Source organism: Zosterops lateralis (genome assembly GCF_965231275.1).
Source record: "Zosterops lateralis genome assembly, chromosome: 28".
Taxonomy (NCBI): Eukaryota; Metazoa; Chordata; class Aves; order Passeriformes; family Zosteropidae; genus Zosterops; species Zosterops lateralis.
Genome location: NC_139788.1, coordinates 683,871 through 702,875, shown reverse-complemented (window position 1 = coordinate 702,875; position 19,005 = coordinate 683,871).

Sequence of the window (19,005 nt, the reverse complement as noted above, 5' to 3'; positions counted from 1 at the left end):
CTGACAAGGCTCAGGGACACTCTATGGCTCTGTCCCCACCCAGGAGATGTCCCCTGCTCTGGTCACCCTGACACAGCTCAAGGACATTCTGTGGCTCTGAGTGTCACCAGCCAGGAGATGTCCCCTGCTCTGGGTGACCCTGAGACAGCTCAGGGACACTCTGTGGCTTTGTCACCACCCAGGAGATGTCTCCTGGAGATGTCCCCTGCCCTGGTGACCCCAACAAGGCTCAGGGACACTCTGGGGCTCAGCACAAACCTCTCCTGCTCCTGGATCCCCTGGGAATGAGGGCTGGGAGCACCTCAGGCTCCCTGTCCCTGCCCACGGATCCCCACGGCACCACCAGGTCCTTTGGGGGACATTTATGGGGTTTTATTTTTTGTATCAAAATATTTATACTTGAGACTACATGAGAAAAATCTTTTTTTGGGGGCACGTTGGCCCGTGTCAGAAGTGTCACCAGAAGTATTTTGGGTTTTGGGGGAATATTAAAAGTTTGCTGGAAATTTTTTTTGGGAAGCCCGTGTGGTTCTTTGTGTGAGTGCTGGGGGGGTTGTCTGACAACACCAGCTCTCCAAGGGCTCCTCAGAGGGGACAAAATCATCCTTTGTCACATCCCCTCATCCCTGTGAAAGGGAAGAAATGAGTCCAGAGAGAAAGCCTTGTTTAACTCTTTTCAGCTCGGTTTAGAAAGACTTTCTTGTAAGGAGTCTGTGGGAGCTACTCAGAGGCTTTTCCCAGCTCCTCCTTCCCTTCCCTTCCCTTCCCTTCCCTTCCCTTCCCTTCCCTTCCCTTCCCTTCCCTTCCCTTCCCTTCCCTTCCCTTCCCTTCCCTTCCCTTCCCTTCCCTTCCCTTCCCTTCCCTTCCCCCTGGGGTGACAGCAGGGATGTCCTGTCCTGGTGGTCACAGCTGGGATGTCCCTGGGGTCATAGCAAGAATGTTCCTGTGGTCACAGCAGGAATGTCACTGGGGTCCCAGCAGGGATGTCACTGGGGTCCCAGCAGGGATGTCACTGGGGTCACAGCAGGGATGTCACTGGGGTCCCAGCAGGGATGTTCCCCTCCCTGCACGTCCCCCTGGTGTGACCTCCTCCTGGTGAAGCAGTTCCCAGCAGTTCTGGAGAGAGGGAAAATCAGGATAAAAGCTGTTCCTGCCTCCCAGGGAAGAGCCCCAGCCCCAGCCTGTGCCAGGGCTGGAAACTGGGAACTCCACATTCCTCATGAATGGGAACAGGGAATTTGGGGCCTCAGCACAGCCTGGCAGGGCTCGGGTGGCACAGGGAGCTCCTGGCCCAGAGCTCTGGGGGATCCCAGTGGTTCCACCTGGATCCTGGGCCAGGGATCCCTGGAATCTCAGGGATTCTGCTGTTGGACCTTCCAGAACAACATAAAATTAATAATTCCCCAGGAGAAATCACTCCCTGCCCTTTCCTGCACCTCCAGGGCCATCACCTGGATTTGGGATTTTATCACCGTGCCCATAAATTACCCACTGTCTCAGCAGCTAATTGGAAAAAAAACGTTAATTACTGATAGCAAGGTCTGCTTTGGGAAATAAAGGATTAATTTCAAACCTGTGTGGGGGAGATCTTGATAGCAGCAGGTGGAAGGGAAAAAATTAAGGTGGATGTAAATTGGGGCAGGGAGATAAAATGGAAAACGTGGTTTTGGAGCTGAGGTGCAGCCTTTAGGGCAGAAATGGAAAACCCTCAGCCCCATAGAGCTTTTCCTCCTGGAGATGGGGGAGTGAAGTGAGAGCTCCCAGAGGGCAGGGACAGTGACAGGGACATGGTTTGTCATGGTGCTGCTCCAGGTGGGCACTGGGGCTTGTCCCACCCCTCACTGTGGGATTATTTTATTTTACCAAACCCTCCAGCCTGTCCATACCTCAGCCTACTCCAGAAAAATCCACAAATTTATTTCTTATTATGGATAAGACTTTTTTTACCCTATTTTGCCCTATTTCTCTGGGTGCCCAGAGCAGCTGTGGCTGCCCCTGGATCCCTGGCAGTGCCCAAGGCCAGGCTGGACATTGGGGACACTGGGAGGTGTCCCTGCCATGGCTGGGGGACACTGGGTGGTATTTAGGTCCCATCCCACCCAAACCATGCTGGGGTAACAGCACAGGGAGCTGGGACAGGGACAGGGACAGGGACAGACCTGGAGGGAAAAGCTCCAGGCCTGGGTGTCCAATAAATGGAATAAAACCTGTGCCTGTCCTCTGCAGGTGGCTCTGTGTGCCCAGAGGACATTTGGGACAGCAGGGACAGGGGGAGCCCGGGTGACATCCAGCTCCAGGTGACACCACAGCCTGGATGGAGCCTGGTGAGGTCCCATGGGGGGCACACAGCTTTGGGGGGGCCCTGCCCTGAGACCCCGAATCAAAACCCATTTGGGGACAGCCCTGGGGTGATGGGGAGGGAGAACAGCGGTGCTGGAATTCCAGAGCTGGAATGCAGGAGGCCAGAGCGGCGGGAATGCACTTCTCCCCATCCTCAGGGCACTCTGCAGTTGTCGCCGTTGTCACTAGATGTCCCCACGCGAACACAAATCGCGGCTGGCGCGGTCCAGAGCCCGCCCGGCTCCTGTCCCTGACTCCCCGGTAATTATTGACAGCAGCGCCCAGCCCGGCTCTGCCCAGCCCTGCTCTGCCCAGCCCTGATGCAAATGGGGGAATAAATAAACAATCCAGGGGGGCTGGAATGGCTCCCCGGATCCCGGCTGGAGGTCCCTGTTCGCCCCTCGGGCACCACCGGGCCCATCCCTGCCCCTGGGGCTGGGAAATGGAGCTGGGTCCTCCCAGAAATGGGCTGGGCTGGAATGGGAACACTGGGATTGGAATGGGAACACTGGGAATGGGAATGGGAACATGGATATTGTGATGGCAGTACTGGGCATTGGAACGGGCACATTGGGCATTGGAATGGGAACACGGGATTGGAATGGGAACACTGGGAATTGGAATGGGAACACTGGGATTAGAATGGGAACATGGGAACACTGGGATTGGAATGGGAGCACTGGACATTGGAATGGGAACAATGAGGATTGGAATGGGAACACTGGGATTGGAATGGGAGCACTGGGTGATGGGAACATGGGAACACTGGGAGAGCTCCAGAGGGGCCAGGGAGAGCTCGAGGGATCCCAGGGGGAGCTCCAGAGGTCTCAGGGAGAGCTCGTGCTCAGCGTTTCTGTCTCAGAGAAGAATTGGGAAGTGGGATTGGTTCCTCAGGCTCAGAGGAAAGGATTGAAAAATGCGTTTGGAGAGCGGGAAAGGCCCCAGCCGTGCTGAGGGTGGGCTCATCTGGGATTCCAGGCAGGCTGGGCAGGATTTCACTTGCCAATCAACATCTGATTTATTTCCTGGGAACACAAGATCTTCATTCCGTGGCCGCCTCTGCTCGGGCGTCTCTGGAGATTGCAAAATGAAGCTGCGTGCCTTTTTTTTTTCCTTTTTTTTTTTTTTTTGTTTGTTTGTTTGTTTGTTTGTTTGTCCAGAGCAGCAGGAGAAGGAGGAAAACATGGATCCAAGGAGAGCTCCTGGGAAGGGTGGGATGAGAGCAGGGCCAGCTCTGGGTCACCCCTGTGCCTGCTCCAGCACTGGGATTATGGGGGTGAGGCTGGAGCTCAGATCCCAGCTCGGATCTGCTCAATCCTGGCTGGAAATCGCCACCCAGGAGGAGGATAAAGGCTGGGAAATCAAATCCACTTTTCCTGCCTTCCATTCCCTGCCCAATTCAGGGGATCTGAGGTGGTTCACCCCAGTGACAGGAGCGGTGACCCGGAGCTCCTGCAGGACAAATCCCTTGGGAAGGGCTGGACTGTGGAACCAGAGCCTGTTCAAAGCCCAGCCAGGAGTGTGGCATCCAAGGAAACACCATATCCAAGGGAATGTGGTGTCCAGAACATCCAAAGAAACACAAAACCCAAGGGATTGTGGTGAACAAGAGATCAGGATATCCACGACAACACAATATCCATGGAAATGTGACACTCAAGGGACGGTGACACCCAAAGGATGCTCCCACCACACCCCTGGAGCTGGAATAACGTGTCCCTTCACTCCAGGACCACTTGGATGTCTCCATGGAGCATCCCAAGGCCTCCCTGGAGCTCCCAAAAGTCGGAGCCAATCCTGCTGTGCTGCAAACACAAGAGCAGGACAAGGGGAATGGGCTCAGGGTGGGCCTGGGGAGGTTCAGGCTGGACATCAGCAGGAATTTCCTCATGGAAAGAGAAAATTATTCACAGGGAGGGGCTGCCCAGGGCCGTGCTGGAGTCACACCCCTGGAAGTCCCCAAAAAATGAGTGGATGTGGCACTGGGAGGTTGGTTTCAGTGGGATCCAGTCAAAGTTTGGCTTTGATGCTCTTGGGGGTCTTTTCCAGCCATTGCTGCTCTCTAATTCCATGATTTCCCCAACAGTCTGGGCATCCAGAGGCTCGGGATTGTTCCAGGGAAGAGCAAACCAAACCATTTCTAACAGAAACAATTGTTTGAGGTCGGCTCTTTTTTTTGTTTTGTTTTATTTTGGTTTTGTGTCTCCATGGAGCATCCCAAGGTCTCCCTGGAGCTCCCAAAATTCGGAGCCAATCCTGGTGGGCTGCAAACACGAGAGCAGGATGAGAGGAATGGGCTCAGGGTGGGCCTGGGGAGGTTCAGGCTGGACATCAGTGGGAATTCCCTCATGGAAAGAGAAAATTAATCACAGGGAGGGGCTGCCCAGGGCAGTGCTGGAGCCACACCCCTGGAAGTCCCAAAAAATGAGTGGATGTGGCACTGGGAGGTTGGGTTCAGTGGGATCCAGTCAAAGTTTGGCCTTGATCCTCTTGGAGGTCTTTTCCAGCCATTGCTGCTCTCTAATTCCATGATTTCCCCAACAGTCTGGGCATCCAGAGGCTCGGGATTGTTCCAGGGAAGAGCAAACCAAACCATTTCTAACAGAAACAATTGTTTGAGGTCGGCTCTTTTTTTTTTTTTTTTTTTTTTTTATTTATTTTGTTTTATTTTGGTTTTGTGGTGGTTTTTTTTTTTTTTTTTTTTGAAGCTCCTCCACGAGTCCCATGGTGAGAGAGAGGATTCAGATCCTCATTTTCATTCTGCTCAAGACAGAAACCTTTTCCTGCAGTTGTTCCATCAGGAAAAAGAATCGGATTTTATTTTTTTTTCCCCCCCTCACTCACCCTCCCTGAATCAAATAAAGAAAAAAAAAAAGGTCATTTAAATGAAAGCCGGTGCTCAGAAGGTTTAATACATTAAATTAGATGCAGGGAAATAAAACCACTCCGGAGCTGTTTCCTCAATGAAGGATTTGGATAAAAAGAGCTCCCTATTAAAAATGTTTAGCCACTGTTTTTGCTCTGAAAATATTTGAACTCCAGTACAAAAGAAATAATAAAACACTTTCCAGAAAGAACCATCAGAGAATAACTCGGAATTCAAATTAATGTAGCGTGTTTTGGTTGGGATTTGGGGACTGGAAAAATGTTGTTTGGGAAAGAGGAGCTGGGTTTGCAGACAATGGGGAAAGAAGGGCACAGACAGAGACATTTACAAAACGCTTTTTGCTTAAAACAAAACATCGAAATGCACAGATTTGGGGCAAAACAAACAAACCAGCACCATTCAAGATGTTGGAAGAGCCAAGGGATTTTCTTGTGTTTGGTTTTTCAAAGCTTTTTGTTCCTCACCCTTAAAAAAGATGCTGTGGGTTAAAAAAACCATTCCTCTCACCTGGAACTCTCCCAGCCTGTGGTTTTCCTGCCTCCTTTCCTTGGGAAGCTCTGGGATGGCTCAGGGGGATTTGCCTTCCACAGCTCCAGGCCTTCCACAGCTCCTCCAGAGCCTCCTACAACAGCACCAGGAATGGGAAACCAGGAATGGGAATTTCTGCTCAATTAAAGTCTCTGTGGCAGGACCTGGGAATTGCTGATTTCCTTCCGTTCTCCTCATCCCATCCATCGCCATTCCCTCCCTTCATTCAATTCTATCCCCATTCCCACCCCTCATTCAATTCCATCACCATTCCCTCCCCACATTCCATCCATCCCCATTCCCTCCCCTCATTCAATTCCATCCCCATTCCCTCCCCTCATTCAATTCCATCACCATTCCCTCCCCACATCCCATCCATCCCCATTCCCTCCCCTCATTCCATGGCTGTTCCCCACATCCAGCCCCGCTCTGCTGCAGCTCCCAGAGTGGTGGAGGTGCCACCCCACAGCACCATCCCTTCCATGGGATCACAAAATCCCGGGATCCCTGAGGTTGGAAAAGCCTCCTGAGTCCATTCAGTCCCAGCTGTGCCCAATCCCCACCTTGTCCCCAGCCCTGAGTGCCACATCCAGGAGTTCCTGGGGCACCTCCAGGGATGGGGATCCAAACCCCCCTGGGCAGTTCCAAGGCCTGAGCTCCCTTTCCATGGGGAAATGGATCCCTGGCAGTGCCCAAGGCCAGGCTGGACATTGGGGCTGGAGCAGCCTGGGGCAGTGGGAGGGGTCCCTGGGACAGTGGGAGGGGTCCCTGCCGTGGCTGGGGGGACACTGGGTGGGATTTGGGGTCCCTCCCAACCCAACCCATTCCAGGATTGCCCATCCCACGGCACAACAAACAGATCCAGCGCTGATCAATCACAGAACCACACAATTAATGAGGTGGGAAAAGACCCCCAAGATCATCAAATCTGTGCCTGATCCTGTCCCCAGCCCAGAGCCCTGAGTGCCACCTCCAGGAATTCCTGGGGCACCTCCAGGGATGGGGATCCAAACCCCCCTGGGCAGTTCCTGAGCTCCCTTTCCATGGGGAAATTCCTGCTGCTGCCCCCCCTGAGCCTCCCCTGGCCCGGCCTGAGGCCGTTCCCTCTCCTCCTGTCCCTGTTCCCTGGGAGCAGAGCCCGACCCCCCCGGCTGTCCCCTCCTGGCAGGGGCTTGTGCAGAGCCACAAGGTCCCCCCTGAGCCTCCTTTGCTCCAGGATAAAGGAGGATTGGAGGATGTTTCCTTTTAGCCAGGCCTTGGCAGAGGCTGCCCAGGGAGGTTTTTAGTCCCCACCCCTGGAGGTGCCCCAGGAATTCCTGGATGTGGCACTCAGGGACAAGGTGGGCATTGGGCACAGCCTGGATTGGAAGATCCCAAAGGTTTTTTCCAACCTCAGCAATCCTGGGATTCTCAAGGCTTGGGGGAGCAACGACAACCAACTCACAGGAACTTCTGAAGGAAAAAAAATGCTCCATCCTTCTATTGGGAGAGCAAAATCCATCCCAGACCCATCCCCAGCTCCATCCCAGCTCCAGGAACCGCCTGGCAAAGCTTCAGTGGAGCCGCTGTGGCCCAGAATTCCCATTCCCCCTCCCCACACAGAGCCAATCCCACCCAGAGCGGCTGTTTTTTCCCTTTTCACTCCTTTATTTCCTCCTTCTGGGAAGAAACCCAAGATGAAATCTCAGCCCCTTTTTTTTTTTTTTGAGCGTGGGGCAGGAGGGAAGGAGGTTCAATGAGGCTGATGGAGGAGGATGGAGGAGGAGGAGGAACATCTGCAGAGGATCCTTCCAATGTGGGCATTGTCTGTGGGGTGTCGCCGGCCCATTTCCTCCCTGTCGGAATTCTGCTGCTGGAAACGCTCCCGGGGAGCGGCTCCACATCTGCAGCATCGCCCAAACTGCCAACTCTCAATCCTGCTTTTCAAATGCCGAGGGATGAGAGGAGGAGAGGCGGAGGAGGCAAAATCCTGCAGGGCTTTTTATTGATGAAATTCTTCCCCCCTCTCCTCTTGGGTTGGGTTTGCTCACCCCAGATTCAGGTTGTTTAAAGTTCTTGGCCCTCTAAAAGCCCCGAGTTGCATTAGTACTGTTATATATATATATATATAATATATATATTTTTTTATATATATAATATTATATATATAAAATATATTCAATATATTATATATTATATAATACATATATATAATATATATTATATATATAATATATTATTTATACATTATATATGTATATATAATGTATATATGTATATATAATATATATAATGTATATATGTATATATACAATATATATAATATATATTGTATATATATTATATAATATATATTATATTATATATAATATATATGTATTATAATACATATTATATATTATATATATAATATATATAATATATTATATATATTATATATATTATATATATTATATATATTATATATATTATATATATTATAGAGTTGGCTTTTCACAAGATGTGCGCTATATGGTTAATAATGTTGTGGTGAGGATATAGGATATAAGTTTTTTATTTCCGCTTTTAGAAAGTTAGGCATAGTGGTAGTAATTGGTATAAGTATGTTTAAACTGTCTGGTGGGGATAACACCCAGTGAACATGTAAAGAATATCCTGCTATTGATAAAATATGCTTAAACTGTCTGTTTAATCAAAATAACGTCCAGTGAACATGGAAAGAAGACTCTGCTATTGATGCACCAACTATCAGCATCTCCCACCTGAAGAAAGCACAGACCCAGGCCCAGCTGGAGGTGACAATGCAGACACAGCCCAGAAACACAAATGCTCCTGCACTGCGGAGCTCCGGGAGTGTCCGGGAGGGGTGAGGGAAGAACATCAGCAATTCCTGAGCTGTTCACGCTCCCAGCAAAGCGGAGCTGCCCCAGGGCACCGCGCAGCCCCCGGGCAGAGCCGGCTGGAAAACAGGGAACTACAAGGGAAAGAGCAAATCAGCCAGGCAGGGGCAAGGACGGCGATCAAAGATCTCCTAATGCTGCCGGCAGGGCTGGGAGAGCAGCTGCGCCTCGCTGGGAGGGAGGGGATAAAACGAGGATGGTCTGTGCAGGAATGATGGTCTGTGCAGGAATGAGGGTCTGTGCAGGAGTGAGGATGTTCTGTGCAGGAATGAGGGTGTCCTGTGCAGGAATGAGGGTGTCCTGTGCAGGGATGAGGATGGTCTATGCAGGGATGATGGTCTGTGCAGGAATGATGGTCTGTGCAGGAATGAGGATGTTCTGTGCAGGATTTAGGGTGGTCTGTGCAGGAATAAAGGTCTGTGCAGGAATGAGGATGTTCTGTGCAGGATTTAGGGTGGTCTGTGCAGGAATAAAGGTCTGTGCAGAAATGAGGATGTTCTGTGCAGGATTTAGGATGTCCTGTGCAGGGATGAGGATGTCCTGTGCAGGAATGAGGATGTTCCGTGCAGGAATGAGGAGAGTCTGTGCAGGAATGATGGTCTGTGCAGGGATGAGGATGTCCTGTGCAGGAATGAGGGTGTCCTGTGCAGGGATGAGGATGGTCTGTGCAGGATTTAGGATGGTCTGTGCAGGGATGAGGATGCTCTGTGCAGGATTTACGATGTTCTGTGCAGGAATGATGTTCTGTGCAGGGATGAGGATGGTCTGTGCAGAAATGAGAATGTTCTGTGCAGGATTTAGGGTGGTCTGTGCAGGAATGAGGATGTTCTGTGCAGGATTTAGGATGTTCTGTGCAGGGATGAGGGTGCTCTGTACAGGATTTAGGATGTTCTGTGCAGGAATGAGGATGTTCTGTGCAGGATTTAGGATGCTCTGTGCAGGAATGAGGGTGTTCTGTGCAGGAATGAGGGTGTTCTGTGCAGGAATGAGGGTGTCCTGTGCAGGATTTAGGATGTTCTGTGCAGGAATGAGGATGTTCTGTGCAGGATTTAGGATAGTCTGTGCAGGGATGAGGGTGTCCTGTGCAGGGATGAGGGTGTCCTGTGCAGGATTTAGGGTGTCCTGTGCAGGGATGAGGGTGCTCTGTACAGGATTTAGGATGTTCTGTGCAGGGATGAGGATGGTCTGTGCAGGATTTAGGATGTCCTGTGCAGGAGTTAGGGTGTTCTGTGCAGGAATGAGGATGTTCTGTGCAGGATTTAGGATGTTCTGTGCAGGAATGAGACCCCTTTTCTGGCAGCTCCAGCCCACCCAGGGCTGCCATTCCCTGTGGCTGGGGATGATGGAGGGTGGCAATTCCCAAATCCTCCAGAGGAACAGCAAAGCCCTGATGTGATATCTGAGCCACCAAACCCCTATTAAGAGTCTCCTCTTCATTATTCCTTTGATTTGCATTCCTGCTGCCTGAACGAGCTTAAATGTGATTATTCCTCAGTGCTGCCTCTCTCTGTGTTAGAGGGAGCCAAAGCCACGGGGCCTTGTTCAAAAACCGCCTGGATAAATATTGTTAAAAATAAATGCATAACATTAATTCTCCGTCGTTCGTGTCGCTGTTTATTTAATGCTCTAAAAAGCTAATTACCACTAATTTTATTCTACATCTTCTTCAGGTCTCCCAGTCTCGGCGCCTGGAAGATAAAAGAATTAATTGTTAATTAGCATCCCTTTCTGGGAGAACACTTTTTTTCTTTATCAAAGATTACAAGAGGAGGGAGAGAGGGAGGGAAAGGGGGGAAGGAACAAAACTCTCAATATTTCTGCCAGCCACGGTGCCAAAATGGGATTTTTTTTTTTACTTAAACAGTAACACTGAACTCTTATCTGGCCCTGGGGAGGAGAGGGACGAGCTCTGGGGTGTGAAGGCAATAAAATCATCCCCTGTCAGGAGGAGTTCTGGTGGCTCTGGGTGTCTGAACACTCTGTTCTGGCTGGTGTCTGCAGCCAGGGGATGTTCCTGGAATCTGAGACGGGCTCGAAATGAGGCAGGGCAGGCTGAGGCTGCAGAGCAGGGAAAGGCTCTTCCCCCAGAGGGTTCAGGCACTGCCCAGGCTCCCCAGGGAATGGGCACGGCCCCGAGGCTGCCACAGCTCCAGGAGCCTTTGGGATTGAGCTCCAGGGGTGCCCAGGGGGGATTGTTGGCTGCAGGAGCTGGATCAGTGATCCCTGTGGATATTCCAGCTCAGGATGTTCCATGGGTGTTCCATCCTGCTCCAGGGATGCCCAGGGGGGATTGTTGGGGGCTCTGGGCAGGGCCTGGGGCTGGGCTGGATCATCCTGGAGGGTCCCTCAGCTCAGGCTGTTCTGTGGCTCCAAGACCCTCAGCTCAGATCCCAAATATATAAACTGAATGCATCAAACTAATGTAACTGAAATATAAAACTCTGCAAAACTGAATGTATATAACTAATATAACTGAAATATAAAACTAGATATAACTATATAGATAACTAATATAACTGAAATATAAAACTATATACAACTATATAGATATAATTATTATAACTGAAATATAAAACTATATATATATGCCTTTGGGATTGAGCTCCAGGGGTGCCCAGGGGGGATTGTTGGGCTGCAGGAGCTGGATCAGTGATCCCTGTGGATATTCCAGCTCAGGATGTTCCATGGATGTTCCATCCTGCTCCAGGGGTGCCCAGGGGAAATTGTTGGCTGGATCAGAGATCCCTGTGGGTCCTTCCAGCTCAGGACATTCCAGGATTCTACAAGGGGCAATTCTGAGCTGGGTTTAACCCCAACAGAGATTTCTTTGCTCTTATTCCCAAGTTTTCAGCCACTCTCTGGCACAAATCCCCCATTCCCTTCCCCTTCCCTTCCCCTGGAGCCTCCTCCCTTTGCTGCAGCCCCGCTGGCTCTGGGATGTTTTTAGAGTTTTCCTCTCTCCAGTTAATTGGAAATGTTGGCGAACTTTTAATTTGTTAACAACGAAGTGAAAACTCCGCCGCCTCCGTATTTACATAAATTAGGGAGACTTTGCACACAAAACGCTTCCTAGAAGAGAAGACAAAAAGGAAACAATTTCAGGATGAGTTTCCTGCTCAGAATATTCATGAAGCGAGGCACAAAAATATGGAGAGTGTTGTCAAAACAAAGAATTAGGGACAGAGGGGTGGGGATGGTTCATAAACATGTCCTGGGTGAGGCTGGGAGAGCTGGGGGGGCTCCCCTGGAGAGGAGAAGCTCCAGGGAGAGCTGAGAGCCCCTGGCAGGGCCTGAAGGGGCTCCAGGAGAGCTGGGGAGGGACTGGGGACAAGGGATGGAGGGACAGGACACAGGGAATGGATCCCAGTGCCCAGGGCAGGGCTGGATGGGAGATTGGGAACTGGGAATTGTTCCCTGGGCTGGAATTGCCAGAGCAGCTGTGGCTGCCCCTGGATCCCTGGAGTGCCCAAGGCCAGGCTGGACATTGGGGACACTGGGAGGTGTCCCTGGGGTGGAACAGGATGAGTTTAAATTCCCTCCCAACCCCAACCATTGCAGGATTTTTGTCCTTCCTGCTCCTTTGGGGTGGGCTCTGCCTGCCCAGGGTTTGTCCCTGCAGCAGGGGACAGTCCCTGTCCCTTGTCCCGTGTCCCTGCCCTGTGTCCCTGTCCCGTGTCACTGCCCAATATCCCTGTCCCCTGTCCCATGTCCCTGCCCCGTGTCCCTGTCCTGTGTCCTGTGTCCCATGTCCCTGTCCCTGCCCAGCCCCATCAGGGCCCTGGGCTGGAGGATCTGGTGGATTTGAGGCTGGAAAATGGGAATTTATTCTGTGGATTCTGCTCCTCCTCAGAAGTTTGGCAGAGCCTGAAATATTCAGTGCTCAGGGCTTGTCCTGCCTCCACCTGCCCCCATTCACCACCTCCAGTGCGCTCCCAGTGAATATTTAAATCTCTCCCAGTGAATATTTAAATTGCTCCCAGTTCAATCTCAGCGTTTTTGGCTGGTTTTTTGTGGTACCTGCCTTTAGAGGTGATTCAGCTGCTGGCAGAGCTCACAGCCAGCACTCCCCAGCCTCATCCCCGTGAATCTCTCCATTATTAACCTGAATAATTCCATTAATTCAATATTTATCTCTGCCGCCGTTAATGGAGTGTTTGATTTAACAGGACATGAATATTGCATCCAGCAGACGGCACCGAAAGAGGAGAAGAAGAAGAAGAAGAAAAAAGGTGAAATTTGAATTTAAACCCAGAACAGGGTAATTTCTAATCTAACACACTGGTAAAATTGTTAAACACAAATGGTGCCAGGCCTCCCCTCAGTGTGGGGGTGAGATTTCAATCCAGGTGGAGCAGGTTGGGATCCCTTCAGAGGGGCACAGCCCACCAGGGCTGCTGGAACCCAGATGTTCATGTCTGCTCCGTGTTTCCTGGGATTTGCTGCAGCCAAAAAACAAAAAAAACCCACAAAACCAAAAACAGAACAAAACAAAACAAAAAAAAAACCAAAAAAAAAAAAAAAAACCACACAAAAAAACCACCAAAAAACCAAAACAAAACAACAATAAAAACCAAAAAACACCAAAAAAAACCCCAAAAAAACCCGACCAACCAACCAAAAAAAAACCACACACACACACACAAAAAAAAAAAAAAAACAACACGAACCACAAAACCAAACCAAACCAAAACCAAACCAACCAAAAAAAAAAAAAAAAAAAAAAAAATTTCAAACAAACAAAAAAACAAACAAAAAAACCCCAAAAAAACAAAACAAAAAAACCCCCAAACAAACAAAACCACAATAATTGAGTTTTTGGCTCCTTAATCAGCCCTGAGGAATCCTCCCCTCACCCAAGGCACCCCCAGAACTCCAGGTTTGAGAATTCCGGGTTTGAGAATTCCAGGTTTGAGAATCCCAGGTTTGGTCCTCCCCTCCCAGGATGATAAAAGCACCAAGAACCAGCTGTGAGATCACAGAGCACTCCGGGTTTAAACTGAGAGGAATCACTTCAGGTTTGAGGTTCCTGTGCCCCTTTGAACCTTTAGAAAAGTTTAATTTAGGTCACTATCAAAGCAAAACCTCATTGCAGCACACCAAGGCCAAGCGCTCAATTTGCCGGGGTAAAAAGGGACTTTTTCCACATTTTTATGTGTTATTGTCTCTCTTTGCCTCTTCCTCCCCTTTCTGCTGGGAAACCTTTGTCAGAAGTGCCTTTAGAGTCATAAATAGTTATTTATAACCTGGCCGGGAGCAGAAAGGGCAGAGCTGCCCCTCATTTCCCATCTCTGCCCATTCAGGGGAGGGTTTGGAAATTCTGACACAGCAGCAGGATGGACACGGGGTGCCTCAAAAGGGAGATTTTCCTCCCTGTTTCCCCGTTTTCCTCAGGTATTTCAGCTCCTGACAGGGGGAAAGGCAGTGATGGAAGCCTGGCAGATGATTCCTCTGCCTGTTTATTCACCCAGCAGAGAATCCAGAGCTGCTCCCAGCCCTCCCTGCATCGCCCCTTTCCCACCAGGAATTCATCCCGACGTGCCCCTGGCTGTAATTAGCACCGTAATTAGCACAGTCCTGGCTGGCCCTGCTCTCCAAGGCTCATTTTTCATCCCTCTGACGGTTCCCTGGCTGCTGGCAGGGGCTGTTTTCCACCTTGTCAGCACCACAAAAATGTTTTACAGGGAAAAGGAGCCCCCAGGTGAGCCGGGAATGAGGGAAGGGAAGAGCAGGTTGGGTGGGATGATGGTGCACAGGGATTTTCCCACCTGGATGTGGAAACAGGGCCATGGGGAGGTGATAAATCAGGGCCAGGGATGGGGAACATCCTTCTCCTTCAAACAGCGCCATCCCAGAATTGTTATTTCTGCAGCAGAACCAGCAGATGGGTTTTTCCAGGGGGATCTCAGGGCTGTTCCACAAGGACAAACCCTCTCCAGGTGTGCAGCTCCAGCAGGACGGAGGATCCTGGAATCACCACTGGAATAAATGACCTGATGGAATATTCCCCATTCCTGGCAAATGTGGAGCCAAACAGGGAATGTTTGTGCAGGGAACGTTTCCAGTTCTCCCCTCCAGGGTTTTATTGGCTCATCCCTGGCTCTGTCCTGGCCTGGTGATGGACAAAGACTGAGGTTGTTCTTCTGAGTGTCCACTACAGCTCAATGCCTTGGTCTCCATCACCATTCCCAGCAGGAAATTGTCAATTCCCAGAGCAGGAACCATCCCAATGCTTTGGTAAATGCTGCCCAGGCGTTGATCCTGCAATGGCTGGAGCTGTGGGGATGGAAAATGTTGCTGTCGGAGTCCAGGGCATCCCTCTGGGCAGCCTGGAAGGTCATAGAGCTCGGCAGGGAGGCCTGGGACCCCAGAAAGAGGGTCTGGGGTCTGCCCAGGGGGGCTGGGGTCTGTGCAGGGGGTGTGGGGTCTGTGCAGGGGGTCTGGGGTCTGTGCAGGGGGGTCTGGGGTCTCTCCAGGGGGGTCTGGAGTCTGTGCAGGGGGGTCTGGGGTCTGTGCAGGAGGGTCTGGGGTCTCTCCAGGGGGGTCTGGAGTCTGTGCAGGGGGTCTGGGGTCTGTGCAGGGGGTCTGGGGTCTCTCCAGGAGGGTCTGGGGTCTGTGCAGGAGGGTTTGGGGTCTGTGCAGGGGGGTCTGGGGTCTGCCCAGGGGGGTTTCCCTGGCACAGAGCCCAGGAGGACACAGGCTTTGATTTTGGTCCATGAGAAAATCATCCAACACAGAGAAGAATTGCAAGTCACAAAGGTGTGACAGACAGTGGTGTGGGTTATCACCGTGTAGAAGACTTTGTAGTTTTGGGGTTTTGGAATGTAGATGCAAAGGGAACAAGATAGAGGATTCAGGGTGATGCCCTGGGTTGTTCTTGTTCTCCCTTGACCACCAAGGTCGAGCTGCCCTTTGGTCCTCCTTGCCCACAGCCCTGTGTCCAAAAATACCAAAAGATGTTAAAGCTCTGAAAACAAGGCTCTGGCACACTGTCACCTTCACCAAGTGGGAAAGCAAAGAAATATTTTTATTCCAGATTTTCCTGCTTAGCTGAGCCTTGTGTGAACCCACCAGGCGGGTTTAGCACTGGGTTTTATTTCCCTACTCCCGTTTGAAACGTTCCAGGTTTGGAACGGGAGGCAGCTTTGGGGAATTGATGGTTGGGAGGTGCTGGCAGCAGGAATTTGGCACGTTCCAGCCAAGGAAACCCTGGGCTGTCCCAGCACGGGGACAATAAACACGGCCATAAACGCCAAAAACGCCAAAACGCTCCGTTTTTCCCAGAGATGGATCCCAGGGAAGGGCTGGGGGTGATTGGTCCCTCCTGGATATTCCACGAAATTGTACAAACACATCAGGAGTTGAACTCTGGGCGCCTTCCAGGGAGAGGTAAATAAATAGATGCACTTTGATAGGCTTTGTTTTGTCCACGGTAAATGCAGGCTGGGAGAGAAAAAAAAAAAAAAAAAATATCTATGGCTCTTCCTTTTATTGCTGTCATTGCCAATAGCTGGGAGAGGGGAATGGGGAAATATATCCAGGGAGTGATGGGCTCTGCTCTGTCAGAGGTTTCAGTGGTAAATAAACAAGTTTTATTGGCTGCTCTTACATCTCGATGTAGCATTTAATGGATATATTAAACACTGATCCAGCTGCCAGATATCCCAGGGAAATATCACGCGCATCCCGGCTCAGCCTCTCAATGTCACAACAAATCTGGGTTTTCCTAATGGGAACAAGGTTTGCTCCCATAAACCACTCGGAGCTCTCGGGGCTGATTTCCTGCCAGTCATTTCTCCCTCCTTCTCCTTGTCACGCCAAGGTTTTTGCAATTCCACCCAAACGACCTTCACTCCCTCCTGGCTGGGGGAAAACAGGGATTGGGGTGGAAATTTGGGGTGGGGAAGGCCTGGGATGGAGAAATACAAACAGAAGGAGTCCTGGCTGGTCCATGGGAGCTCCTCAGGCAAAGGGGATGCAGGACCAGCCCTGCACCAAAAACAAGATTTAAGCAGCAGAGTTGATGCCTGAACAGAGAAATAAAAAAGGAACAGGATTAAAGAGAGGCAGAGTCCCCACACCCCTGTGGTGGCCGGGCCTGAAGAGGAAGAGCCAGAGGAGTTCAATCCTGTCAGGAGCTGAGAGAACCCAACATTGTCCCCATTTATATCCCCCGGCCAGAACAGCTCGGCGGGCTGGCCCTGGGTTAGGAATAAACGCTTTCAAAAGAAGAATAAATCTCATTTATTCTTTATTCCTCTCCTCAGGCAGCAGCAGGAGCAGCTGCCCCTGGGTGGGAGGTGTCAGGTCATGAGTCTCTGGGGTTTGTTCTCTGTGCCCAAATCAGCCCAGGGGCTGGAGCCAGGCCAGGGGTGACCTCTGGGGCTGAGCTGTCCTTCCCACCCGGATCCTGGGAATGCTGCAGCCTCCTCTCTTGCCTCCCAGATCCAGGGAATGCTGCAGCCTCCTCTTCTTCCTATCCAGATCCAGGGAATTCTGCAGCCTCCTCTCCTGCCCCCTGAGCTCCAGGGAATGCTGCTGCTGGATCAGGAACAGCCACTGGCCCGAGCACCTCCAGATGGTCCCAGCCCATCTCCAGGTGATCCAGGTGGGACTTTTCCAAAGCTGAGCACAAGAAATTCAATCCCAGCCCATCCCCAGGTGATCCAGGTGGGATTTTCCAAACCCAAGCACAAGAAATCCAGTCCCAGCCCATCCCCAGGTGATCCAGGTGGGATTTTCCAAACCCAAGCACAAGAAATCCAGTCCCAGCCCATCCCCAGGTGATCCAGGTGGGATTTTCCAAACCCAAGCACAAGAAATCCAGTCCCAGCCCATCCCCAGGTGATCCAGGCTGGGTTTTTCCCAGACTCTCTCACAGACTCTGCAGTAACTTGGATAAATATATTGGTTGCTTCATCATGAAGATTTTTTTTTTTTTTTTCCTGCTGAATTGTTGAGACATTTTAACATCTCCAAGCCTCTGTCCATCCATGGTGGAAGGACAAACAACCTCTCCAGGGTGCTCAGCTCTCCACGGGCAGCCCGGGCTGAGCTGGAGATGCTTTTCCCAAACCCAGAGCTCAAGAGGCTCAGGATGAAACACAGACAGGGCTCAGCAGGTGCTCCCTGAAAGTGCCTGGAGGGAAAGGAAATAATCACAATTTTTAGGAAGGAAATAATCACAATAATCACAATTTTTAGGGGCTTCCCAACACAGCCACAGCACTGACACTGAAAAAACCCATCCTAAATGTTTTCTCTGCCTTCCTGGGACTCCTGAGGAGGAATGGCCCGACCTGGGTCAAGTTCTGTTTCTTCCCTGCTGTTTTCCTCCTCATGGAAGCAGCACCTGGAATTTCCACGGAGCTCTGAGGTGGGTGGTCCTGCCCTCTCATGGAAATGCAGCTCAGAGCCCCTGGTTTGCTCTGGGAGCAATTCCCCGATGAGGAATTTTCCCAAGAAAAGCCTCTGTGAGAACCCCAAATTCCTGGGAACTCACCCACACACAGGAAAACTTTGGGAGAAAGAGAGAGAGAGGCAAAGCCCGGCCAAGGCAGAGGATGAAAAATGCATCAAACATCGAGGAGAGATGAGCAGGATGAGAGAAACAAAATAAAAAACAAAGAGCAAAGGGAGGATCTGAAGAAAATTCTTTCTGATACAGCTCTCGGTGATAAATAAAATATGTTCTAACCACAATATGCTCCAGCAACTGGCTCTGGGCTGTTCCTTCTGTCTCGTACAAAGTTCCCAGTGCTGATTAAATTCATCAGAGCCAGGCCTCTGCTGCCTGGAGCTGCTGGCTCTCCTCAGACTCTCAGCTCCAGAACTGCTGCGGGGATTTCGTGTGGAGTCGTTTCCCCGGCTGGGTTTATCAGGGTTTCAGAGCAGATCTGATCACTGTGCTAATGAAATGCTGTCCTCACTCGCGCTCTCCTCGCAGCCACGAGTTGTTTTCTACCCCAGAAATATTCCAGGAGAGGAGGTTTCCAGGGTGAAATAGGGAATTAGATATTTCCAGTTCCAAAGGGAGCGGATGTTTCCAGCAGTGTTGGGTGTTGGAGTCCAGGACTGAGAGGGGTGAGAGAGAGGTAGAAGAGCAAGAGAGTGAGGACCTTGTTCCAATCCATTCCATCTCCTTTTGTGTTGAATATTCTAATTTACAGTGACCAACCGGCGCCAGATACAAACCCTACAGACTTTGCCTGCAGCCCATGAGAACTGCTCTATCACCACATCATCCTGTATTCTAAACTCTAAAGAGACTTTTCTTATCCACCTTTTCCCTGATGCCTTGGCAGGGTGGAGAGGGGCTGCACCCTTGGGGCCTTTTGTTTTCTGTCCTTCCACCCATCTCCAGCTCATCCCCGT